Source organism: Lissotriton vulgaris, chromosome 7 (genome assembly GCF_964263255.1).
Source record: "Lissotriton vulgaris chromosome 7, aLisVul1.2, whole genome shotgun sequence".
In the NCBI taxonomy this organism is placed as follows: Eukaryota; Metazoa; Chordata; class Amphibia; order Caudata; family Salamandridae; genus Lissotriton; species Lissotriton vulgaris.
Window position 1 is genome coordinate 836,407,001 of NC_141695.1, and position 26,686 is coordinate 836,433,686.

The 26,686-nt window shown below is 48.8% G+C and overlaps 1 long non-coding RNA gene across 2 annotated transcripts in view; it reads right to left on the minus strand.

Annotated features, from left to right (window-relative positions):
- Positions 1-11,447: 11,447 nt before the first annotated feature.
- The window catches only part of LOC147702517 (uncharacterized), a 165,663-nt gene continuing 150,424 nt past the window's right edge, over positions 11,448-26,686 (minus strand). Inside the window, exons 2-4 of one of the 2 annotated variants that reach the window (XR_015297233.1) lie at positions 14,161-14,237; positions 13,202-13,300; positions 11,448-11,892 (exon numbers count right to left, since the gene is read on the minus strand). This is a non-coding gene — a long non-coding RNA (uncharacterized LOC147702517). Of the gene's footprint in view, positions 11,893-13,201; positions 13,301-14,108; positions 14,238-26,686 lie in introns of both variants that reach the window. The other variant, XR_015297234.1, reaches the window with a different exon arrangement.

The window sequence follows — 26,686 nt, forward strand, 5'->3', positions numbered from 1 at the left end:
CTGTATTCAAGCTAGCCTGTCTCATGACGGCTGATTAGCCAGAAACTGGTTCCAGGATGCTTGTTTCAGGTCCAGGGAAGACATGGCTTGGCAGTTCGGGATGGACTGTTCCCATGAGGCACAGGGTCAGACTGATTTGCTTATGGCATGCCTGAACTGGGGTGCTGGAGTGAGCTAAAGAATGATGATGGATTAAACCCAGATCAGTTGACTGGGGGTGAGTGTTTGATTTGTTCCAACGCTCCGTCCATCATCCCCTTTGGTATTACTTAATACTTTTAGGGCAACAGTAGGGTGAGTGTTGGATAGTGTAGGGGTTAAAATGACCATTACCAATCCAGTAAGTTCAACAGTAGGGTAAGTTTTGGATAGTGTAGGGGTAAACATTACTATTCCCACTACAGTGAGTGCAACAGTAGGGAAAGTGTTGGATAGTGCAGGGTTATAAATGACTATTCCCATGTACCTCAAAACCCATACCCACCCTAAAACTAAAAACATCTCCATTACTTACCTTAAAATGCATTTTAATAGTATGCGTTGTAATGGCATGCGTTGTAATGGCAAGTGTTGTAATGGCATACGTTGTATAGGCAAGCGTTGTAATGGCATGCGAAGTAAAGGCAGTTGCGTTGTAACATTTGCGTTGTAAAGGTAGATTGTTGTAATGGATGTTTCCCGTAATCTACACCTTGTGATAACGAATTCGTAGTATTACTCCCCTCACAAATGACTCCCTGTCCTCCTGAATGTATGGTGGAGCCAAAAGATGCTCAGTCCTAACCGCAGGTTGAGATGGCAACGGAAGAATCTTTAAATTTGTTAGACAACAAGACCTCTGGCCGTCTTAGGAGTCCTTATATGTGTAGTACACCCTTGCCTGCTAAGTAGAGCTAAACTAGCTTAAATTCGGTTCAGATTGTCCATTAGGGGTTACAAAAGATGAGAGATAGTTTGATCCAGAGCTATAGAAGTTCTCACAGGCTCAGTCTCAGATGAAATCCTTAAGGCGCCATCTTTCCCAACAGCAGTGTTCGATTTAACTAGTTTATGGAACCTACCACGCCTCTTCTTTTTCACTGGAGGCTCATCAGGTGGCTCATGATTACCACTGCGGCTTGCCAAAGGTTGCCATTCCAATACCGGGTCACCAATTAGAGCTGAGAGGTTAGCAACTACTCTCCTTGAGATGTCATCTATTACTGGGCGTAATTGAGGAGTTGTTAAGCTCACCTCTCCGCCGGGCAGCCTTCTTTCTGCCATCTCAATTTCCTTTGATAGGACATCTGCAGCTGTCAGGAGGAAAGAGTCCAAAGTGTTAACGTCCTCTGACCCTTGTTCACATGATTTGGACTTTCGTTTTCCCATAGTAGCAAGTACTCACTTATAAATCCATGTAAAAATGCAGGAAAATCCACGTTAGAGGGGGTCCATCCTAGCTGCCTCTGGGCTCCAACAGGTGACCCGGGCACGTCCCAGTGCGCGTTCTGCGCCATGGGACCGCTGGCGCACTATCAGCGCGTAGGCTCATGGGACACTGAGTCCTCCCATGTGATTCTGGCTGGCCCTGCAGGAGTCCAGAGCAGCAGGTCTGTGGTGTTTTTTTTATTGTATTTCATGTTTTTGTAATGCAAAAAGTCTATAGGTGGGGTAATATTCGATGTCTTGGGAGGATGCGTTGTAAAATGTTTATAGCTCAGTTCATTTTGGTTTTGGCATTGATGAATTAATGGTTGTGTTTTCTTCAGTTGTCATGCCTCCTTTGTCTGGCCAGTGTGGATGTGTGTGTGTAAGGGTGTGTGGTTGTGTGTGTGTGTATGTGTATTTGCCATAGGCCACCATCGTTTTTTTTTCGCCATTTCATGTGGCCTATGGCTGTTTTGTGAAGTCAGTGTCCATAGGCCTGCATGTGTTTTGTTTTCCATGCCTCCTTGCTTGCTGCTGTTGTTGACCAGCCAGTGTGCTTTTGCCATAGGCCTGAATGTGTTCTTTGTTGTGATCATATCTACTTGGTTGCTGTTGTTGGTTAACCATAGCGCCGACGGCCATATTCTTTAGCCACGCTATTTTCCAGTTTTCAAAGCCAGTTTCTAGGGAGATTGCTAGGAAAGGACTATGCCTTTTATTTTACTGTTCCCTTATATCAGTTCAACAACATTCTTGAGAATTATTGTTATATATGAATATTATGATTATGAAGTGTTTTATATTCTATACATTTTATTTCACCCGCACTTCCCTGCCTCCCAATGGGTTTCTAATAGTCTCGTTGTTTGATTTTTTTTTTTATTTTGCGTACATTTTTAAAATTCTATCTTTGTTGCTGTTTGACATTTTCCCATTGTCCATCCTTCCACCCCCTGCCTGACAGAGGCTCACAACCGCATACTAGCAATAATTTTTTAACTATTATTAAATTTTCCCCTGGACTTCTTTGCCTGCCATAGGTGCCCACCAGCATTCATTTTTTAAGGATTATTCCATTTACCCTGCACCTCGCTGACTGCCACAGGTGTCTCCATTGGATGCACATAAAGCAAACAGTTCCATCTGTATGTTATTATCCTGATTGGAAATATTCTGTTATGGTGGTGTGGTTTTACTTTGGAATGGATACACTATTGTTGTAAATTATTTAGGATAACAACTTAAGTAACCACACTAAATGATATTGTCTTTGTCTGTACTAATTCAAACTGTAACATTGCCACATTTTCGAAATGTTTTTCTAGCTTGTTTGCGTTTGGGTGTAAAAGAGACATCACCCGCAGTACTGCCAGACAGAAGGCCTATACAAAGTGACGTGACCACACAACACAAGACGTGAGTCCTCCAATCTCTTCTGCTTGTGCAACTAAGTGCCAGGGCCAACTGGCAGCTTCAGGATTGACCCAAAGAAAAGTGCTGTCAAGAAAGTGGCCAGTGAGAAAAAGCAGCTTTCTACTACTGGTGTGCAGACCAAAACCTTTTTCTGGCAACTTGTCCCTGCCGCACCAGCCTCCTTGGAGCAAGGTTGGAGCAGAACTCCTGCATCAACAGCACCACCCAACCTAAGCCCAAGCCCATATCTCTCAGTGAGGCAGCCACTGCAATCATGGCGGCGCCAACAAGTAGTGACATTGAATTGGATTTGTCTCTTTCGCAAAGTAGTACCAAATTGTTGTAGGAAACTGAGCAAAGTGGACAACAGATGCAGCCACCAATAGTATATCTTCCTGAAGAAGGAGCAGAAAAGGAGGTTGAGCTTCCTGCTGAACAAGAACATCCTCTTTTAGAACCATTGACTTCCAGTTCTCCAGCAAAAAAGTAAGGCTACTCCACCATCTTCTCCAAGCCCCCTTCTGGTGATCTGGACATAGATTGGACCCCAGCTAAGTCTGAGACATGCCAGGAGAGGCAAGGGAAAATGAAAGTTCCTGAAAACCTTAAATTATGGAAAGGGGTCAGGGCGACGAGCCAGTCATTGTCATGAAAGCTGTCCCAGAGGAAACCAACATTACCCCTCTTCCTACTCAAGCTGCTCTGAGTTATGGGGCACGGCCACCAGCACCAGCCACCATATTTATAAGGCCCCTGTTGAGACTTTCATCCACCACTACCTCAGTAGAAGTACGCCTTGCTGAGAGGTAATCATCAGCACACCTGCCTATCTCCAGTTCTTTGAGCATTTGCAATGGCACCAGTGGCCCACTAAAAAAGTTCACCTCCCAATTGGGGACATGTTTACGATTAGCAGTGAGGAGGATAACTTTGCAATATGCTCCATTTGCCGCACAAGTGTTCTTCGAGGTAAGCCTGTGTGAGAAGGACGAGGAAGCGGACCAGGAAGCGGATGACCGTAAGTGGAGGAAAATGGGAGAGGACGTCCAAGCCTGACCGGAAGATGCCCGCGTTCTAGCTTTGCAAGGTGACGTCGAAGCACAGGCTCTGCAAACGGCCAATAAAATCAGACCCTCAATGGCGGGAGGGCGTCGGAGTTGTTTGGATGTGCCCAGGAGATTAGCGGAAGAAGAGGCGACCGGAGGAAGAGCCCAGCTACTGGAGGAGCCGAGAGGAGGAGAAGACCAGCTGCTGGAGGAACCGTCCGGAGGAGGAGCCCAGCTGTCGGAAGAGTCGACCGGAGGAATAGCCCAGCTGCTGGAGGTGCCGAGCAGAGGAGGAGACCAGCCACCGGGGGTGCCTGCAGGAGAGGAGCCATGGAGGGAGCGGAGCCCGGAGGAGGAGAACCACCCAAGAGTGTACAAGGCGTACAAACCTGGCAGCCCGAGGAGGGGAGAGTACGCCCCGGGTCCGGACGCCGCTGCCCTCTTGACGTAGTGGCAAGTGCCACTACGGGGAGCATTCTGGTGGGGTGAAAAGGGGTAAAATCACTCGGACATTGTCGGCCTTCCTTCCCGCACACCTTCCCTCTTTTTCCCCTGCACACTGCACCTGGTGACGGTAGCACTATAGCCTTCATTAGTACAGGTTTAATTAACCGGTCCCATTATTTATTTTTACCTCTGCCTTCCACGGAACCAGAGACGGGGAGAAGCTAGCGGAGCAGCAAGCCCTGAAAACCCAGGACGAGAAGTAGACGCTCTGCTCGGACAAATATCACCCATCTCTCATCCTTATTTTGGTTTTACTTGTTCCCTGCTGTATCTATACATACGTTGCTTACAAGGCAGAGTCAAAACAAGTCCTGAATTAAAAGGTACTTAAAACAAAGGTTACAACGACCTCGTCCCTTATTGCACAGACCACTCTTACAGCCTGGTTCACACTATGATACTAGAGGCCAAACCGCTCATATGAAAAAACATCAATCTGCTGGGAGGTGCACCTTCAAAAAATTGCTGCAGGTGGTGGTGAAGGTGAGCGAGGGGAATCAGCTCCAATCACAGTGGAAGGTGAAGGTGATGAGGAAGAAGAGGGTGACCTCTTTACGCAAAGCATCCCTGTCCCCAACAGTTTTTCAGTATCAGCCACCTCCGCAACCTTTCAATGTCTCAAGAGTTAGATGGAGACACCACAGCAGCATACAGTGACGGTTCTAACAAGCAGCACATTGAGTCTACCATCTGCTGATTCTTCTTCTTCTCTCCGGAAGTTGCCTATGTCAATGGCACCAGAAAAGGAAAGAATCATGGCTACTATCACAGGCATGTATAGGCAGGATGGGCGGTACGAACGCCACCACCAACTACAGGTTTGTACAAGGGAAAGCTGGCTAAAATGTAAGTGCTGGACCTCCTCTCCTTTTATTTTGTGGAAGGAGTGGACTTTTTAGAATGTGTGGCGGCCATTTGCCCAAAGTGAAGGTTCGCAGCTAGACCTATTTTGCCAGAGTTGCAGTTCCAGCACTTCATCATGATGTGCTGCAATTGGTTGAACAAGTAGAGCAGAGTGCTGTTCACAATATCTATATGACGACAGACATGTGTACCAGTTGTTAAGCCACTGATTACATCGATGTCACTGCACACTGATTCTCTCTTGTGGGGGTAAGGCAACAGCTATCTACAGGTCTTAGCGCTGAAGACACTTTTAAGGGCGTTCGGCAGCATGCAACAGTAGACCTGTGTGCCATGGAGATATACCATACAGCTGTAAACATTTTGGAAGACGTTAGCGACAAGAAGACATAGTCAGCAACTTACTGACCACGTGCAGAAGTATTGGCATCAATTTCAGTCATTCTTTTAAAGCCCGTAAGCAGTTGAGGATTATTCAGCATGCTAATAGAGTACCAGTTATCGCCCTATTACAGTAGGTGCCAGCACGTTGGAACTAAACCTATTTATTACATATTGCAATGTCTGGCAAGCAGTACAAACCGATCAATGACTGTCATTCAAAGAGGAGGGGATGCAACTGGGAAAAGCATGAGCTTGGAGATGGACAAATGGGCCTAGTCAAATGGCTGACACAGATGCTTCCTTTTGAGGTTTTCCCACAGGAAATAGCAAGAAGAACAGTACGATGGGCCAAGCTATCCTGTTGTTGCATCTGCTATTGGACCAATTAAAAAAGGGGTTTGAAAGGTTTGCAGGTGAGAATGAAAACGAAGTAGTGCTTGGCTTGCTTGACAGCTTAATTCTTCGCTTGACTGTTAGTTGAAGGCCGCAAAGAGACATTGTGTCTTCCAAACAATAAATCTGTGCCACAATACTTGATCCACGGGTAAACAAAATACTGGTCACTTTCATTCCTTTATCAGAAGGGGACGTTTCACAATACTAGACTTGGGTTGTTGAGTAAGCCAGAGACCTGTAACAAAAAACGGCTGGAAAATAGAGTCTCACCCTATGCTATTCTATTCATGGGTTGTAGAGCGTTTGGCTACCCATCTGGGCCTTTCAGAGCTAAGATAGCCTGCAGATAACATTCCAGTCAGCCATTTTAATTGAATAGGACAGGTTTTTAGCAGTTTTTAAAATTTTTGTTCTGACTCGGTTTTCCGTATATGCTGTGGTAGGGAATTCCAACGTTTTGGGGGCAAGAGCGTCCTACACTCCTTGCTCTGTTTATACTTGGTATAGAAAATAGTTGCTGGCTATTGGAGCCAGGCCTTCTTGTTGGATCATTGGCTATTAATAATCTTTGGATCAGCTCCGGGCCCTTCTTATACATAGCACGGTGAGCAAGGCATAGAGTCCTAAAGTGAATTCTTTTGAGTATTGGGAGCCAGTGCAGGTGTGCCAGAGCCTTGGTAACTAATTGGTGTTTGGGGAATTTTCAATGGTGTAAGGGCTGCAGCATTCTATGTAATTTGTAACCTTTTTATGAGTGTTTTGTGGCTTCCCAAGAATAGAGAGTTCCCATAATCCAATTGTGAGAGGAATAGCCCTTATAATGCCACTTTGCATGATGGTTCACAAAGTCATTTCAATAGCTTTCTCAGACCCCTTCATAGGCCGAAACATGTTGTGCTGCTATTTTGCTTTGTCTGTGTTGCCATTGAGAGCTTGTTGTCTAGTCGTAACCCTAGACTCTTAACCTCCACTTTGGGTGAAGGTTGTTTGCACATAAAAATTGGCCTATTGAGCTCCATCCACCTGGCAGGCTTATTGCTCTTCACCATCACCTCGTTTTTCTCTCCATTTAGTTTAAGACTGCTAAATGACATTCAGTCTACAACCTTTTTTAGGCAGTTCTTGAGCTGGTTGGAAGATCCGTCCATTTGATAAGAGAGGGAACAAATTATCTGGGTGTGAACAGGGTAGGATATTGATGACAGACCATGGGTCTTTATAATCTCTGTCAGAGAAAGGACTTTGAGATTAAGCAAAGTGGGGCTCAATGATGACCCCTGCGTTACTCCACATCCTAGGGTAACTTTCTGAAAATTAAGTTTCCTCACAGACTTGGAAGGTTCTATTAGGGAGGAAGGAGGTGAGCCATTTTAGATCTGTTATGGCTATCCCTGCCTCATACAAACTTTTTTCAAGCACTGGGTGGGAGACTGTCAAAAGCTGCCCTCAAGTCCAACATGATCAGGGCAGCTGTCCCTGCTTCATCCAGGATGGCTCAGAGTTCTTCCAAGGCTGCAAGCAGGGCTGTTTCCATGCTGTTACCCGGTCTAAAGCCTTTCTGAGATGGATGTAAGAAGTCATTTGTCTCTAGGCATCGCAAGAGATTTCTGTTTACAAACTTTTCTAGGTTTTTGCTAGGACCTGGGAGGAGGATTTTCACACTTTAGCGGGGTCTGCTGCTGTCTTTTTTTAGCAACGGCTTGACAATGGCATGTTTCTAGGCTGAAGGGACCATTTTGGATTTGAGTGAGATCCCCTGAATTTAACTCGGGTATGTTGGAGAATATTGGGTCTAATAGATGGCCATCCTTATGGGTGGGGGCTTAGACTTGGAGTGTTAGTTGGACCGCTGTAAGGTCCATTGTGAAGTTTTTTGTGATTTCGCAGTCGATGTTTTCTAGATGCATATTTAAGTCCTCTAGAATGGTGAAGTTAGCGTACAGTAGACTGTGTTCTGCCTCCATGTTGGGAAGAATCTGTATAAACTGGGTGGCTGGGCCCTGGGGGCAATATATTTGTAAACTTGAGAAGGTGAAAGTCGCAGACATTTCTAATGCAAAGAGCAGGCTTTCAAACGCAGGTAACGATATGGAGTTAGATTTTATTTAGCTCATATTTATAGATTTTGCCCTTCCCTTTTATTTCCTTCTTGGTCACCCCAGGCCATTGTTACTCCAGGGCAGAAGTTCTGAGGTGCTGCCTTCAACTTCCAGAGAGGGCAGTGCTGCGTCTCACAGCAGCCAACACCAGAAACAACAACACCGGCAACGGCAACAACAACAACAACAGGAACAGAAGCATTAGCCCCAATCTCTGCATTGGCTTTGTTTCAAGTGGCAGGGCTTAGGTCCAGTGCAGAGGTGAAGGCAAGAGAGGTCTAGCGAGTGGCAGCACCAGTGACCATTCAGAGGATGTTCCTGGACTATCTGGATGACCCAAGTGAGGTCTATATGAATCAAAGCCCATTGGTGTATTGGTATGGGAAGATGAGCCAATAGCCACAGCTCAACAGGGAGGCAATAAAGTATCTGGCTTGTCCTGTAGGCAGTGTTTCTGCTGAGTGTGTGTTCAATGCCCTGTGCCAGTTAGAAGGACCAGTCTCTTGCCTCAAAATGTGAACAGATTGCCCATGATCACAATTAACCAACTCTTCATACCATACAATTACACTGTCACTGAAATACCACAGGAGGAGGAGGAGGGTGATTGGTCAGACTCAACTATGTTAGCTGACTAACTTCTGGGTGAACCACCGGAGTTTGAGGACGAACTCTAATTCCCTGACTGAGAAGGCCACCATAGAACTTTTTAATTATTTATTGTGGAACTGGTTTCACACACATAAAAGGGGTGTATAGCTGGTAAAACATTATGCGTGTGTCTGACTTATGCAGCCCTACCATTTTAGGCACATCTATGTCCGGGTTGGAGTTTGGCCAGTGTGTAGTAAAGAGGCCTCCCCATTCCCTTCAGGTCATTGGAGACAGTGCTGGTTTCCCTCCTATGCCTATTCTTCTTTTTTCCATCACCTTGCATGTCTGCCTCAGTAGATCATTTGATTCACAAGACTGCCAAATTACAATGTGTTGCTTGCATCAAAGAGGAGTTGTGTACCTACCAGCATGCGTGAATTGGAACAGGTAACTATTGCACCAATGAGTGATATATTATTGAGTGATTGTGAGTGATAATTGATGAGCCATGCGGTGTCAGATAGTAAGGGAGGGTGTTCAACTAATTTGTAAACTTTATTTAGATGCTTTGAAATGTCTGGGGTCTGATGGGTGATAATTTTTCCTTATGGTGATTGGTCCTTTAACACTTAGTGAGACTTACTTGTAGAGTTTAACCCTTGTTTCCGGCTCTTCAGAGACCAGACCGGTCACTTTAGTAAACAAACACAAATCTACCCAAAATACTCAAATTCTGTTTCTCTTCTTGTTCTTAAACAGCATGGCCCTACATGTTTATCTCGCTCGGGTCTAAACATAGTTGGACTGATTCCTTACTCCGAGACAGGATGAGGATGGAAAAATTCAGGGAGGGACTATCTCAACTACCAGAAAAAGTATGTTATTGACTGCAAAGGGAAATCATGATGATGAATACTCTGATGCCTACTCAGCTCTGTGGACTAGTAAGACATGCAATGATTTGGGAAATGCTCCTGAGTGTGTGCTGGCTCAAATGTGAAATCCCTGATAATGTGGTTGTGGTCTAGGGAGAGCCTGTTTCTTGTAACTGGAGACAGATTTGTGATGCCACATCATCACAGGATGCACCCACCCAGCTAAATGTTTTGAGGACAGTTGTGAGATTGATTAGCCCGGTACATGCAGCTACTTTTCCGTGATTGGTTGTAAATTGCTCTCACTTCTCAGTTAATCTGTAGCACATGAGTCATAAAATTAAATGAATGATTGCAGCAGCCTTAAGGGGTAGTGTGTCAAGGAGACACACTCCTCATGAAGCTTACCTCTGTCCTTCTTCTTGACTCTACAATATTGTTTCTGTTTTACGATCAGGAGGCCTTCTCTTCTGCACGAAAGACGGAAGCTCCATAACACTCCTGCTTACCGTACCAGACCAGTTCAGCCAGGCACCCAAGAGTGACGCACATTCCAAGAAGAATGCAGATGCACCACCCAATTTGGCAATACAGTATAATTTTTAGAACTGTGTGGATTCACTCCTCCATAATTTGTATTTTTCAAACCTAGATGAGAAAACATATATAGATATATAATGATAACTTGGGTCTCTGCAGCTGAAGGACTGTTTTGTAATACATTTAACTGAACTGTGTCATACTAAGTCCTTCATTTCCTTCCACAACAAATTGATGATGCTGTGCTGCTCATCGCCCTGAATAATATTGTAGTTGTATAGTGTTTGTCTTTGTCACACCTTTCCCCAAATTTCCTTTCCTATCCATTCATCAAACCTCTAACCCTCTTCCCCCGGGCTGTGTGATTTATTGAAGTGTGACTTAATTTACACTATAAATCGATCACACACTTGGTGTGGCGGTTGTGGTGAAAGCAACACCAGCTCACTTCAGTATCTTCTATTACCTGGGCAATAGCTCACGCCAGCCCCATTTACCCACCCACACATAAAAGGGATCCATATTTTAGATGTAGAAGAACACCATTCATCAAAATAATCATTCAGGCCTCGTGATGCACAAAACGCTTAACCATGTCCACTTCGGACTTTGAGTCCACTTTTCCTTACTCAAGGATTTCATAACTGTAGCTTTAATTAAATACTAGCTCTCCATTTCACAGAAGAAGTTACTCTTGCTAGGTTTTGTTATAATATCCGGTATTCTTGTTGTGTCATGGTGGAAGTAGTCTGGTCTCAGTCTTTGTGAAGCTACCTATAATATAAATATATAATCCACTAACTCTGTGTTTTTCTTTTAATTTAGTAATATTTTTTTTAAATCCCTCAGTTGGAGCTCACCTCAGTGGGAGTGGGACCTAGCTTGTGATGCCTTCCCGGTTTGCGCACTAGCCTGCTACTACTACTACTACTACTATCACTACCACCATTAAGAAAGCACCATGGGGAAGCTTGCAGTAAGCCACTGCTTCATCTATTCAGGTAAGAGAACTATAGAATGAATTGAACAAGTTTAGTTAGTAAGTAACTTACTTCTTCTGCAGGTAAGTAATTGTTTATATAGGTTGTAGTAGGCAATACAGGGTTTGGCAGGAAACCCCCATAATGGTCAAGACGGTAGTAGGACAAGGGTATAACTAACTATAAGTAACTGGTATACACTTTAAGATAAGTGGATTAAAAAAACTGGGTGTGTGAAAAGGCAGCAGTGCAAAGTAAAAGTAAAACACAACAAAAACTAATTCAGGTATAATAGTATAATAGAATAAATGTATTGTTTACTTTGAAGCAACAAATCCCACCCTCTCCACCTAACAGGGCTATCCCTTTCCCCAAACAAATGAATATTGCCCCAAACAATGTCCGATTGTCCAACAAAGAGTCCAAAATTGCCTTACTGCCATTCCCAATTCCAACCCTATCCACCGACAACAAAAGACCCTCCCAACAAAACAAAACAAAAAATAAAAACAAGGGCTCAGATTAGGATATTTTCACTGTGAGTCCTCAGTTCTTGCTGTTGGGCCTCCAGGTGTGCAGCTTTTGTAGAACACAGCGTTGGAACTGCTGGATGGAGGTGCTGCCGGCTGGCTGGAGGAACTGGGTCTCACGGCAGCGGCAGATGCTGCCGCCTCCTCCTCCTCCAGAGCTACCAGCCATTGGTATTCACCCTGGATGGCCTCCAACCTCTGCTGCAGCAGCCAGGCTGCTATTTTCTGTTGTGTCGGTGGTGAACCAGCAGGAGTAGCTATATCAAGAAAGGAAAGAAAAAGACACATTTTAAACAATGCTTTGTGAAAAACACTTAGCTTAAAATTATATAGTGGCATAGAAGCAGTATATTGCTGGTCTCCTAGGGACATTAGAATTTGATGTGATGAAGAGAGTCACACGCAATTTTTTTTACCTACACATGCCTCACATTAAAGCACTGACTGGTTGAAAGGAATTAAAACAGAATAACACCAGATTTAAAAAACAAATTTTTTCTTTTTAAGGATTTCCTAGTAAAAAACAAAATAGACATTTTGTGTAGAAAAATAAATTACCTCTCATTAATGAGTAAGGTATTATGCACCATGGAGTACAAGCATTATTTTGCTAAATTAATTGAGGCATGCTAGCTAGAGTGTTGGGTACTTTGCTACTCTGCAGCTGGGGCGGCTGTAATGGACAAATATCTTTCTTTAATTCCAATGCCTCTGCTCTTCTTCAAATGCCTTTCAATTCTACCCTGACTCTAAAGAGGCAGATGAATGATAATGGTACTACTCACACACGCAACTTATAAAATGCCGATAGCCTGTCTGACATGAGTAGACGATGGGAAAAGTTATACACTGCAGTACAGAGAAAGGAACGGGATATATATATATATACTATTTGCACGTTTGTCACAGAGTATCTCATCAGCAAAACTCGAAATCAAGCACTTAGCCCCACTTTACTCCCTGGCCTCGCCCCCACCACAAATTAATTGCAACAAATACATTTGTTTGGCAGTGAAAGGAAACTTAACTTACTCTACTGCAGGGTTAGTTAGAGGAATTAGGCTGGGTAGGTAGATGTTTTGCTATAGAATTGTGAGGTTTCACTGATCATCATCATGTGCCTAAGCTTTGGCTTAGTCACTGTAGTTGACAAATGTCATAAGGGAAAAATTTGAACTGGTGTAAATCCGTTATGGAAACCATTAAATATATGTATCACTTGGCCCGAAAAATGTGGCACATGCCAAGACTGGACGAAAACATTTTTTGGGTGGGGTGGAGTGAAACCGAACTTAGGAAAGAATAAAGTAGTGAAAAATTAGAAGGTGACTGAATGTGCACTGGGAGCGAAGGAAAACTCACCTTGTTTTTGGTTTGCAATGCATTGAAAACTTTGTAAATGCAGCGATAACTGAAGTAGACGCACATTGCACGGTCAACACTACAGTGGCGAAATGCTAAGGACAGGGAGGTGATGAATGATTATGGGTGGGATACATAGCTTCCTCGCATAACAAATATAGTGGGTGTACTAGTAATTGTCAGTAAGCAAGCAATGTGACCTACAACCACCCATCCCTGCTGCCGCTGGGACTCCCTCTCCAACCGCCTCCGTGTCTGGTGCACTTGCGCTGCCACTGACCCTGGCACTGGTGGTTTCTGTGACTAGAAAAAACATTACTCATTTTAGGTGCCAGATAAGCCCCCCTTATTATTTTGTTCGAACAAAATACAACCGCAATGCATCACTACAGTTCGGTTAGCAATATCTTCTATTGAAAATATAACTTTGGGCATTTTGTTGGTTGACAATGGTAGAAAAGCCAGGTAGTTAAGCCACCCAAAAACTTTTCATAATGGAGGGGCAGAGCTCTGATGACTTTCAGTCATTGATGCACAATGAAGGTGTAGGATAAATTGGTCAATAAAGGAAATATGGACTTGGTTGGCAAATGTAATGGGACTATCCTCATACTACTTTCCTGCCATGTTGGAATGTCATCGAAACTGCTCGTATACTGAATAATAATACATTCAACACAACGTTGGGGAGGGGGGGTACACTATGACAATGGTCATTCTCTGGTTTTTCTGTTTGAGCAAGAAAAAGTAAGCCTTCTCAAGAAACATGCGTAAAATAGTTTACCTGAGTCTGCAATCTTCACAGTAGAGTACATAAAGACTGATCTTTTAGGTGTACAGTGCCAGTCCACAAGATATATAAGGGGAGAGGGAAAGCTTACAAACAAAGCAGAAGCAAGCTTCAGAATAGTATAGACAAGAGGAAGTCCGCTACAGAAACATGAAATAGAAAAAAAGGATAATGTAAGTATACCACAAATTTAACAAACATTAGAAAGAAAGAGGAGCTGAAAAAAGGAGACAGTCACAGTATAAAGAAAACCCCAAACATTTATTCTAAATGGGGAGAGGTAAAAGTTAGGGAAATAATAATATTATCAGGAGGACTTACTGGGGCCAGCAGACCCATCAGTCGCAGAAGCAGCGCTGGTGGTGGTACTTACACCTGTTGTAGCACTGGTGGTGGCAGCCCAGTATTCAACCTGACTCTCCTCCAATGCCCTCTTTTTGCCCTTGGGTCCTGATTAAAGAAATAAAGATGATAAAACAATAGGTTAGTGGTGCAGTTAATCTCCTAATAAATATCTTGACAGGCAAAGTTAAACGCATAACGAATAAGTTACTTACCTTTGGTAACGCATTATCTGGTAGTGACTCTATCTAGCTGCAGATTCTTTACCTTTGAATTTCCCTGGCCTCAGGATGGATCCTGAAACTTTTGCTGAGTAATACCCCTGATGTAGACATGTGCAAAACTAGAGACCTGAAAAGGGGAAACCATCCTAGTCCTACAATATTGTTCTGCAAAGCGGGAAGGCATGGGTGGGGCTGCAAGGAACCTGCAGCTAGATAGAGTTTCTACCACATAATGCGTTACCGAAGGTAAGTAACTTGTTCATCTGACAGAGACTTCTAGCTGCAGATTCCTTACCTTTGAATTAGGTACCCAAGCCATACCATACCGGCGGGGGTTGCGGACTCACATTCTAGACTAAGAAGTCTTGCAGGACAGAACAAGCAAAATGCCCGTCCCGTCGTACTTGCCCATCAAGCCAGTAATGTTTGGCGAACATGTGTATAGAAGCCCACCTCACTGCCTGACAGATGTCTTGGACTGGGACACCCTGAGCCAAGGCCGTAGTCGCAGCCTTTTCCCTGGTGGAATGGGCTCTTAATCCCTCAGGGGGCTGCTTCTTTGCCAAGGCATAACAGATTTTTATGCAGAGAACGGCCCAGCGAGAGATGGTCCTATTCTGCACTACCCTTCCCTTCTTGGTTCCAATGTACCCCACAAAGAGTTGGTCAGCCACCCGGGACTCTTTTGTGCGGTCAAGGTAGAACAACAATACTCTCTTTGGGTCCAGCCAGTGGAGACGCTCCTCTTTTTTAGAGGGATGCGGAGGAGCAAAGAAGGTGGGCAAAGTGATGGACTGACCCAGATGGAATGGGATCACAACCGTTGGGAAAAAGCAAGCCCTGGTGCGAAGCACCACCTTGTCCAGAAAGGACATAAGGTAAGGAGGTAAGCAAGATAACATCTGCAACTCACTCAACCTCCGGGCAGAAGTAATCGCCACTAAGAAGGCTGTTTCGATGGTCAACAGCCAGAGGGGACAATTGTGCAAGGGCTCAAAGGAAGCACACATAAGATAGGTAAGGACCAAATTAAGGTCCCACTACAGCATAATAAAGAGCATGGGAGGAGATAAGTAAGCCAGCCCTTTTAGAAACCTATTTACAATAGGAGATTTGAAAAGAAAGGACTGGTCTGGCAGCTGCAAAAAAGCAGACAGAGCAGAGAGGTAACCCCAGAGAGTTCCCAAGGCAGAGCCCTGCTGGGAAAGGGTTAGAAGGAATAAAAAGGACAGTAGAAAGAGAAGCAGAAAGAGGGTCAATTGACATTTATGTACATTATAATACATATTTTTGCCAACAGCAGTCATATATCATCTTAGTGGAGGGCCGCCTGGCCGCCAGAATAACGTTACAGACTTTGGGAGGAAGGTCGAAAGCCATCAACTGCTGCTGCTCAATCTCCACGCATGGAGGCGCAGAGTTGACAGGTTCAGGTGGAGAGCCCTCCCCTGCTGCTGTGACAGAAGATCCTCCCAAAGAAGCTGCCTGATTGGAGGATCGGTACTCGTCCTCAGAAGCTCTGGATACCAGACTCTCCTCGCACAAGTCCGGATCCACAAGAATTACTTGGGCCCAGTCGTTTCTGATCTTCTTCTGAAGCCTGGGCAAGAGTGGTATGGGCGGAAAGGCGTACAACAGGCCTCAGCTCCACTTGCAATGAAAGGGGTGGCAGAGCGAAAGCCGCTTTGGAAACTCCAGTGCGCAGTACCGCTGACACTGCGCATTCTTTTCGGAGGCCAACAAATCTAACCAAAGTTATACCTACTGCTGAAAGAGACATTGCACCACCTCCAATTAAAGACAATACTTGTGATCCGCTAGGCATCGACAGCTGAATTCGCCCGCCCTGGAATTCAGAGAACCTGCCAGGTGTTGAACCAACAGGGTTATGCCCTGCTGCTTTAGCGATGTCCAGAGATGAAGGGCTTCTCGACAAAGGGTCCACAACCCCACCACGCCCTGCTTGTTGCAGTACCACATGGCGGTGGTGTTGTCTGTGAACACCTGCACAAACTTCCCCTTGACCAAGGGAAGAAATGCTTTCAATGCCAACCGAATCCCTCGGAGCTCCAGTAAATTTATGTGGAGCCCTGACTCCGTTGAAGACCAGTATCCCCGGATCTCCACCTCTCCCAGATGGCTGCCACATCCCTGAAGTAACGTATCAGTCACGACTGTGAGATCTAGCTGGGGAAGGGAGAGAGGTTTGGCGTTGACTCAATCACAGTTCGTTAAACACCACTGCAGATCCTTTGCAGTTCCTTCCGAGATCTGAACCACGTCAGTGAAATTTCCCCGGTGCTGTGCCCATTGGAACTTCAAGTCCCAGTGCAGAGCCCACATATACCCCATCTGGCGTGTCTCTCCAACAGGATGCAGGAGCCCATGAGGCCCAACAGACTCAAAGTCAGTCTCACCGAAATCTAGGAGGGAGGCTGAAACATTGGAATCATAGACTGAATATCCTGGACTCGCTGCTTTGGAGGATAAGCCCGAAACTGCACTGTGCCCAGAACAGCTCCGATGAAAGGGAGCATCTGAGATGGAGTCAGGTGTGACTTCGGCACGTTTGTAGTGAACACCAGCAAATGCAGAAGGTTCGCCGTAGTCTGAAGGTGGGAGACAACTGCCTGGGGCGAGGATGCCTTCAAAAGCCAGTTGTCGACGTAGGGGAAGAATGACACCCCTAATCTGCGCAGATGAGCTGAGACCAGTGCAATCACCTTGGTGAATACCCAAGGGGCACTGGTAAGGCCGAAGGGGAGCACAGTAAACTTAAAGTGCTCGTGGCCTACCTTGAACCCCAGGTAACACCTGTGGCCCAACAGGATGGGAATGTGGAAATACGGGTCCTGCAGGTCCAACACTACCATCCAGTCTTCCTGGTCTAGGGCATACAAAACCTGAGCCAGAGTAAGCATTTTGAATTTCTCCTTTTTGAGGAAGAGATTGACAGTCCAAAGATCTCAAATGGGCCGTAGCCCCTTGTTCTTCTTCGGAATCGGAAAGTAGCGGTAGTAACAGCCACTGCCTTCTTCTCAAACCAGGACCCTTTCTATAGCTCCCTTGACCAAGAGAGCTGTAAATCCTCTTGGAGCAATTTTAAATGATCCTCTATCAGCCGTTCCTCATTTGGCAGAATGAGAGGAGGGAAGGAAAGGAAATGCAGAGAATAGCCCTCCTGGATGATCTGCAAGACCCACTTGTCTGATTTTATGGATCTCCAGTGGGGGAGATGATGACAAATTCTCCCACCAACTGAAGTAGAGTGGTCCTGCAGAATCATACTAGGAGTGCTTGGAGGCTGCGGCTGCTGGGGGCAGTGTAGCTGATGACTTCTGGCCTCCAATCTGAGCTCGGAATGCACGGCATACAAGTCCTCGCACAGCTTGGGCAGCCTGTTCAGGAGGGTGGCTAAGATAGGGTTGACGCGACTGGAAACCTCTTCCGTTGCCACGTAAGGGGCAAAAAGAAGACTGGCCACGGGGAATGGAGGAGAGTCCCAAGGATCTGGTTGTAGCTCAAGAGTCCTTGAACCTGACCAGGGACGAGTCTGCCTTTTCCCCAAAAAGGCGGATTACATCAAAGGGCATGTCCATCAAATTGGCTTGGACATCGCCTGAGAAGCCAGTAGTATGAAGCCAGGTGTGACGCCTCAAGGCCACCGTTGGTGAAATTGCCCTACCCATCGAATTGGTTGTATCTAGACCACACCGTATGGTACATTTTGCTGCATTTCTCCCATCCTTGACAGCTTGGGAGAGCACAGCCTGGGCCTCCTCTGGGACTTGTGGCAGCACTTGTGCAACCATCTCCCAAAGGTAATGGGAAAAATGGCCCAAAAAGCACATGGTATTCACCAACCGCAAAGCCAGGCTGGAGGAAGAAAACAACTTCTTCCCAAATGCATCCAACCTCATGGATTCCCTGTCTTGAGGGGCGGAAGGCAATGCACCTTGGGACAAGGAGGCCTGCACCACCAGACTTTCTGGGGTGGGATGTTGCCTGAGAAACTTAGTGTCACCAGGTGATGGCCAATGGTGGCATGCAATCGCCCTATTCACAGGAGCCTCTGTCCAGGTTTGGACCATGTTCCCAGAAGGATGTCCGTAAGTGTTTCATTAAAGAGCAACAAGGGTTCTGAAGTGGAAGCCCCAGGCTGAAGCACCTCAGTCAGGAGATTAGTAATAACCTGCACCGAGGGCAGCTCCAGTCCAAGGACCTCGGCCACCCTCTTAACCAGTATGGCATAGGATGCCCCCCTCCTCCGTAGCCACTGTTGGTGGAGAGTTCATGACAGTATCTGGAGAAGTATCCAATCCACTGGCCTCCTCAAGTTCCCCATACCAGTCCAAATTCTCCTCGGAGACTTCCTGTATTTCAAGAGGGTCCCCAGACCCCTCACATTTCTCTCCCGAGCCTAGCACATTCTCTAAGTGCTCAGGCGACAACATAGAACCTCTAGGATCTGTAGACGTCGGACTCTGCATCGATTGACGCTGTTCCAGCTCAGCATCGTCTGGGATGAGGATGGGGCTTGCGCCACTGATGGGCCTCATGATGTTACAGGTACTTACTTCGGATTTGATGCTAGGGAAGGTCACGTTGGCACAGCCAGCGTCGAACCAGATCCAGGATCAGATCCCTGGGACCCCAACAGCGTCATGGTCGGAGCTGATGGCGTCAAACCCAATGGGGCACCTTCCGACTCCACAGGGCCCAAAGACTCACCAGCTTAGTCGTTCCGCTCAAATACATGGCGCATGGCCACGTAAAATTATTTCATTTGAGCGGGAGTCACTCCATCTCCCGGAAAGGGGGGGAGACGCGAAGTCAACTCTGGCTCCACGGAACCGAGTCTAGAACGTTGGTGCTCCTTACCTCTCTCGATGACAGATGCCAGCTGAAGTAAAGTCGAAGTCCGCATGAACTTCTTCTTATGCCTCTTCCCGAGTGTCCTTAGGACCTCGAAGGGGAGGAAGAGGACTTAGGACTCCGTGAGCGGTCCCGCTAACTCCTCTTCTTCGATTGGGACTATGACCTCCTCGGAGTCTTGCTTGACAGTGTCGACTGCCGGCCCGCGAGTAACTTCATTGCCCCCTCCCTCAAGGTCTTCGGAGCCATCACCCGGCAGTCCGAACACGACTTCGTATTGTGGTCGCCCTCGAGACACCACAGACATACGCGTTGGGGATTGGTGACCGACATCATGCGGGAACAAGTCCCGCATGGCTTGAAACCTGTATTCCTCGAAGACATCCCTCGCGCACAAAATTGGAATCATAAAAATGTTGACAAAAGTTGAGAAAAGGTCCGCCAAAAAGTGGCAGAGGGGTAGCTCTTCCCGGATCATTGCTTAACTGGCGCAGAAAGAAAATAACTGAAGTCCTGGGTGGCACCTATATAGGCATCACAACGTCATAACCGATGCCGATGATGCTGACAACGTCATGCGGAGCCGAATGGAGCCACCCGATGTCGCGCCCAAGGGGTATTGCTCAGCAATCGTTTCTGGATCCAGCCTGACACCTGGGAAATTCAAAGGTAAGGAATCTGCAGCTAAAAGTCTCTATCAGATATTATTAGGGTGAGCACTAAAAGTAAATGTTTTAAGCTCAGTCTGCACTACTGACGGTGGTTCCAGTATAAAAGTGTACACACATGTTCAAAGTTTAGTAATATGAGGCTCTGTATAATGCACACAGAATGCTCTCTGATTATATGCAAATATTTGCAGAAGCTTCAAAGCAAGAGTGATGATTCTTTGCTTTCAAAATAAAACGATCACAAAAAAATGCATGTAAGAAAAGAGAACATTTAGCTAAACTACTGTAAGATTTTAGGTACAGTATCTTTGCAGCATCATTAAGTAACATGTTGATGTATGTTAGTATTTCCCAAAAATATTCAGAATGGAAAATCAGTGTAACCAGTTTAAATACGAATATGGAAAACAAAAATAAACAAGCATTGGCAAAGCTAGTGGGTCTGAAATTGGTGGTCAGCCTTTTGTTTTTGTTAAGGAGCGAACTGTTTAGGCATGGTTTTTGTAAAACCTTAACAGTGTGGGAGCTGCTGGGTCCTCACCATTCTAAAAAGCATTGGCAAAAGCAAAACAAAAAAGTGTTGGTCTCAGCACACATTGCCACAGCGGTTCTGGGAACTGAACAAAACTACTTTGTGTGCCAATATGCTCCTTCTAAAAGAGCAAAATACTGTACTTACAGGGACGCCAGCTGATAGACAGACGGAGAGAGACAGAATAAAGAACAAAACAAAAGGTCATGGTTAACACAAGGCCTAATTAGAGGCCCAATTATTAAAGAAAGTCTCAGAAGTGCATCCATGGCATATATCCTTGCAGTAAGTGCATATGTACAGTTTCCATGAATTCACAAGAATTTACAGAAGTAGACCAAGAAATAGTGCTCCCAGAAAATATTTGTGAACTGCATTTTAGCATGAGCTAATATGCAGGTGTAGATTTGCTCATGTGAAAATCTGAATGTTTTCAAGTTCACTTTTCCTCCAAGCACTTTTTTCCCAACCCTGGAAGAAGTTTTAAGTCGGCCGCTGTCAGTAGTAAATTTCCAACCGTTCTCAGTATGGGAAATGATTAGAGAAGAATTGTTGAAAACCCTTAAAACATGCACGTTAGGGGCGTGGCCAAGATGGCGGGGTGAGCGGACGCTTCCTCCCGTAGCTCCTCCGGCCCGGCTCAGCTCGAGCCCCGATTCCTGCGCCTCTCTCCCCCCGCAGCTGCACTGCGGGTGAGAGAATTGTGCCGGAGTTCCTGGGGCACATTTTGGTGCCACTTTGACTTCTGGAGCCCCGGGGGAAGTTCCCGAAAAGTTTATTCGGAGATCGCTCCGAGGACTAGAGCCCGGGTCGCCCCGAGGAGAGGAGCCTGGAGGCGGAGCGTAGTGCGGCGCTGTCCGCGCGCCTTGGCTGGCCCGAGTGCTGAAATGCGGAACGCCGGAGACCCCGAAGGAGCGGACTAGAAGGACTCCGCGGAGCGAGGTGGCTTCCTGGCAGTGCCCTGGTGGCAAGCACCATTGCCGGGCGACGGACTTTAGCCCTGTACCGGCGATCCCCCCACTGCCCGGGGTCTCGGGGGCGACGCCTTACGAACTCCGCGCCCGGAGGCGCTGGACGGCGGAGTTCGGGCAGTGCCCGAGCCGGGCAATCGACTGGTGATGGGGGGAGGCACCGGTTTCGCACTTTCCGGACCCGTTATCATTTGAGAGTTGCCCACGGACTTGCTGGCCCGGGCTGCCTTCTTGGGTCCCACCCTCCCGCCATCTTGTCTTTGTGTGGCTGAGCCCGGTGGCCCCTGCCCGCGCCCTTCTCACACGGGAGTCTCGACTCGTTCTGGCGCCAGCTCATCTACTGCCCTCCCTGGGAACACGAGACGGGAGGCCTACTCTTCGGACGTTGCTGCCTGCCCTGCTGGCCCGAGGGCCGTCTTGCCCATGTCCGGACCGCCATTTTGTCGCCTGTGACGCACTATCCTTGTCCTCGGCGAAGGCCTCACATCTGGTGCCCGCGAGCGGTGGCGCTCGCCTACAGCAACTAATCCCGGGCTTTGCCGGGCCCCAAGATGACTGGGAGACGTGGCGCGGCACGGGGTGATCGCACCTTGCCGGAAATGCTCGGCAGGTCCCAGCAACTACGCGACAGGACGCAGCCGTCCCCGGGGGCCTCCCGGGCATCAACGGACGCAAATGCGGGCGAGCCGCCGGTCACGCGGTCCTTCATGGAGGACTTATTCACCTCCCTCAAGGAGGAATTTCAGACTCTTAAGACCGAAGTGGCTGGAGAGGTCCGGGAGGTGCGCAGGGAAGTCGAGGGCCTGGGCGAACGGGTCGACACTGTGGAGACGGCGGCTCAACGCCGCGATGAGGAGATAACCCATCTCCAGCAGGACGTCCTCCGCCTCCGGGAGCAATGTGTCGAGCTCCAGGCCCACTCGGAGGACCTCGAGAACAGGTCCAGGAGGAACAACATCCGGGTCCGGGGTGTTCCATCCGCCGATGAAGGTGCGGACCTGGTGGCTTATCTGCAGGACCTGTTCCGCGACATCTTGGAGGAGGGAGCGGAGTTCCCCATCCGCATCGACAGGGCACACAGGGTGGGCCGCCAGCGCCAGTCATCAGCACCCCCGCCTGATATCCTGGCATTCTTGCCGGATTTCCCTCTAAAAGAGCGCATCATGACTGAGGCCCGTAGGAAGCAACCATTGACCTTCCGCGAAAGACCTGTGGCGCTCTATCAGGACCTGTCTGCCATCACACTGCAAAAGCGCAGGTCTTTCCGCATCGCTACGGACTTTCTGCGAGAGCACGAGACAGCCTACTCCTGGGGTCACCCCTTCCGGCTTATCTTTCGATGGAATGGGGTACTGCATCAGCTGCGCTCCTTACAAGATGTCTGCGGGGTGCTGGGTCTTACTGCTACGGAGGAGGACGGGGCTACACCCGCATGGAGGCGCCCCGAGCGGCGGAGCCGACGGAGGTCGAGAAGGCGCCCATCGTCAGCGCCAGTGAGTCGCCCGGACTCGCCCACCATCAGAGCTGACATGGCGGAGGCCCTGAGGACTGCGGCCAGGAACTTGCCTGAGTCTACTGGTGTGGCCTTGACGGCCTAATTTTTCTCCGGGGGGAGAGGCTCTTAGCTTTCACGATGCTGGGCTGGGGGTTGGGGGGGCGGGGGGGTGGTGTGTGGCTGGACGTCCATTTGACTGTTTTCTGCAGACTCGCCCATTTGGGCTAGACTGAGACTATGGGGTGTTGTTTTTTGCTTTTTGTTTTGGCCGGTTGCCATCAATGGGTTTTGGGGGGGTTTCATTGTTGGTTTGTTGTGGGGGGGGTCCCGTCCGAAGCTGTCCGAACGAGTACGATGCCGCCTCTGGCCTTCCCTGCGCCCCTGCCCCGCGCGTCCCCTCCGCTGATCCCCCGCCTGCTGCATAGCGCGCTGTTTCCCTGGAGGCGATGCCACCTCTGAAGGTAGTGACCCTTAATGTCAAGGGTCTGAACAACCCCGTAAAGCGTAGGGCGATCCTCTCCCTATTGGAGGGGTCGCAGGCGGATATTTGCCTCCTGCAGGAGACCCATTTACTCTCCAGAGATTGCCATAGGTTGCGCTCTGCCAAGTTCCCCACTCAACTTTTTTCCTCTGCTGCGACTAAGACCGCTGGGGTGGCCATTCTTCTAGCCAGCTCCTTTAGGGGGGAGGTGCTGTATAAACATGCCGAGCAGAAGGGGAGGCTCTTAGTGTATCGCATGCGCTTAGGAGGTGTTACCTTTACGGTTGGTTCGGTTTACAGCCCAAACGATCACCAGGATCGTTTCCTGGACTCGGTGTTGGTGGATGTTGCTGCCTCGCCCGATCGCCATGTCATCCTGGGGGGAGACCTGAATATGGTCTTCGACTCCACTCTAGATAGGTCTGCCCAGCGTTTTCCGCAGACAGGGGAGCTTTCTAGAGCGGTGCGGGACCAGATTGCAGAGATGGACCTGCATGACCTCTGGCGCACCATGCATCCCACCGATAGGGACTACTCCTACTTTTCCCACGCACACCGCACTTATTCGCGGTTGGATTATCTTTTGGTGAGCGGCCCACTTCGCTCGGCCGCCACGGCGGCGGACATCGGGGTCTTGTCTCTGTCCGATCATGCGCCGGTCTCCGGAGTTTTTGCGTGGCCGGCGCCCCCCCCCTCGAGAGGGATGTGGCGGCTTCGGGACACGCTTCTCCATAAGAAATCGGTGGTGAGGCGAGTGGAGGAGGTCATCCAGGACTACCTGACCCACAATAACAACTCTGACACGTCCCTGGCTACACAGTGGGCGGCTTTGAAAACAGTCGTCAGGGGAGAATTTATCTCCATTTCCTCGGCTGAAAATAAGGAACGCCAGCGCAAGAGGGAAGAACTGACGGCGCAGGTTAGGGAGCTTGAGCAGGTCCACCGCCGGACGGGGGCACCTCGGGTTTGGAAGCAACTGAAGGCGGCACGAAAACTCCTCTCTGCGTTGGATCTAGATCGAGCGGAGTACGCAGCGCTGCGCCTGAAACACGCCTTTTACACCGGCGGAGACAGGTGCGGTAAGCTCCTGGCCCATAGGCTTAGGGTTGCGCAGCAACGCAATGTGGTGAAGGAGCTGGTGGGAGTGGATGGGATCCCGGTTTCCGGTGACGCAGAGGTGGCAGATACCTTTCGATCCTTTTACGAGGCACTGTACGCTTCAGAATCTTCCCCACCGGGAGAGGCTGAGGCCTATCTGGATTCCGTGACCCTCCCGGTCTTGGACCCCTCCCAGGCGGACCACCTAGAGAGGGACATTCACGTGGAGGAGGTCATCTCCGCGATCGCACGGCTGAAGCATGGCAAAGCCCCGGGCCCGGATGGCTACACGGCCTTGTTCTACAAGACCTTCTGTCCCACTGTCGCTCCTCTCCTGGCTCGCTTGTTCAACTCCTTCTCCGAACCGGGCGCCATCCCACCGGACCTCCTCTCGGCGACTGTGTCGGTTATCCCCAAGCCGGGGAAGGACCGGACCTTGTGCGGCTCGTACCGGCCCATTTCGCTCCTAAATGTGGACCTCAAGCTTTACACCGGAATCTTGGCGGCCAGACTGGGTCTACACTTACCAGGTTTGGTGGAGGCAGATCAGGCCGGTTTTGTACCCGGTAGGCAGACGGTCGACAACACGAAGAGAGTGACGCACGTCCTGGAAAAGGCCTCACGCGTCCCGGGGGAGCGGATGCTGCTATCGGTCGACGCGGAGAAGGCCTTTGATAGGGTTCATTGGCCATACCTCGAGCTGGTCCTTGGGAAACTAGGGATTGGCGAGAAGTTCCGCACTATGGTCTTTAACTGCTATAGGAGACCGTCGGCGTCAGTGCGCGTCAATGGACACAGCTCCAGCAGCTTCACCATTGAGCGCGGCACGAGACAGGGTTGCCCTCTCTCGCCGCTCCTCTTCGCCCTTTATATGGAGCCGTTTGCGCAGAGGATCCGCGACAACCCGGACGCCATTGGGGTGAAGATGGGGCAATACACACACACTGTCAGCCTATACGCGGACGATGTCTTGTTGACCCTAGATGACCCCAGGCGGTCGCTCCCTGCCTGTGTCCAGGAGCTGGACGCTTTTGCCCGCGTTGCGGGCTTTAAAATGAACATGACTAAGTCGGCTGCACTGGATGTGTCGCTCTCTGCCGACACCAGACGGGACCTTCAAAGTCTTTTCCCTTTGCAGTGGTCCTCCTCTACGGTGCCTTACTTGGGCATTTTGCTTGCTCCCACCCTGCCTGCCATGGTCGCAGCTAACTACTCCTCTCTAGGCAAAAAGATAAAGGAGGAACTCGGCCGATGGAACAAGGGCCTACTCTCGTGGCTGGGCCGTATTGCGGCGGTGAAGATGACGATACTGCCCCAGATCCTGTATCTTTTCCGCGCTCTACCTCTTCAGCCCCCCGTGGGCTGGATACGGCAGGCGCAGGCAGACATCTCCCGCTTTGTGTGGCAAGGCCGTAAGCCTCGGATGAAGCGGGTCCTCTCCATGCTTGCCCCGGAGGCGGGAGGTCTCGGGGTCCCGGACCTCCGGAAGTACTTTCAGGCGGCGCAGCTCCGGTACCTGGTGGAGTGGAGCCGGTGGGAGTCGGACAAACACTGGCTCTTTCAAGACCAGGCAGTTGCGGGCCGTACCCTCCAGGAGGTCCCGTTCCTACGGCGCGTTCACCGCCGCCTAATCTCTACGCCTCCTTTATCACCCGGGTCCCGCTAAGAGTGTGGGACGCGGTGTGTGAGCTACGGGAGCTCACCACTTTTCCGTCGCCGTTCTCTCCCATTGCTGACAACCCGGACTTCACTCCGGGCCTGGAGCCGGGGGCCTTTTCCCACTGGGTGAGTGCGGGATGTAGAGCGCTTTTCCAGATCTACGGGCCGGAGGGCGTGCTCCCCTTCCAGCAGCTCCGACAGGAGTTTGGCCTGACGGAGGGGGATAGACTGCGTTACATGCAAGTCCGCCACTGGGCTCTTCAACCCTCAGTGCGTGACGTCGCCGCCCGTACAATTACGCCCTATGAGCGATGGTTGGTGACCCGGGCCTCGGATGCCAAACTCATCACTGATTTGTATAAATTTCTCCAACCCCCGCCGTTTCACTACCATAACCCAGGGAGGGAGCGCTGGCACAGGGAACTGGGCAGGACCCTGAGCCACAAGGAATGGGACAAGATTGCGTATCGGGCGAGGCACTCTGCATATCACACTGGGCTGACGGAAACCTTCACTAAAGTGTCCACCTATTGGTACTACACCCCGGAGCG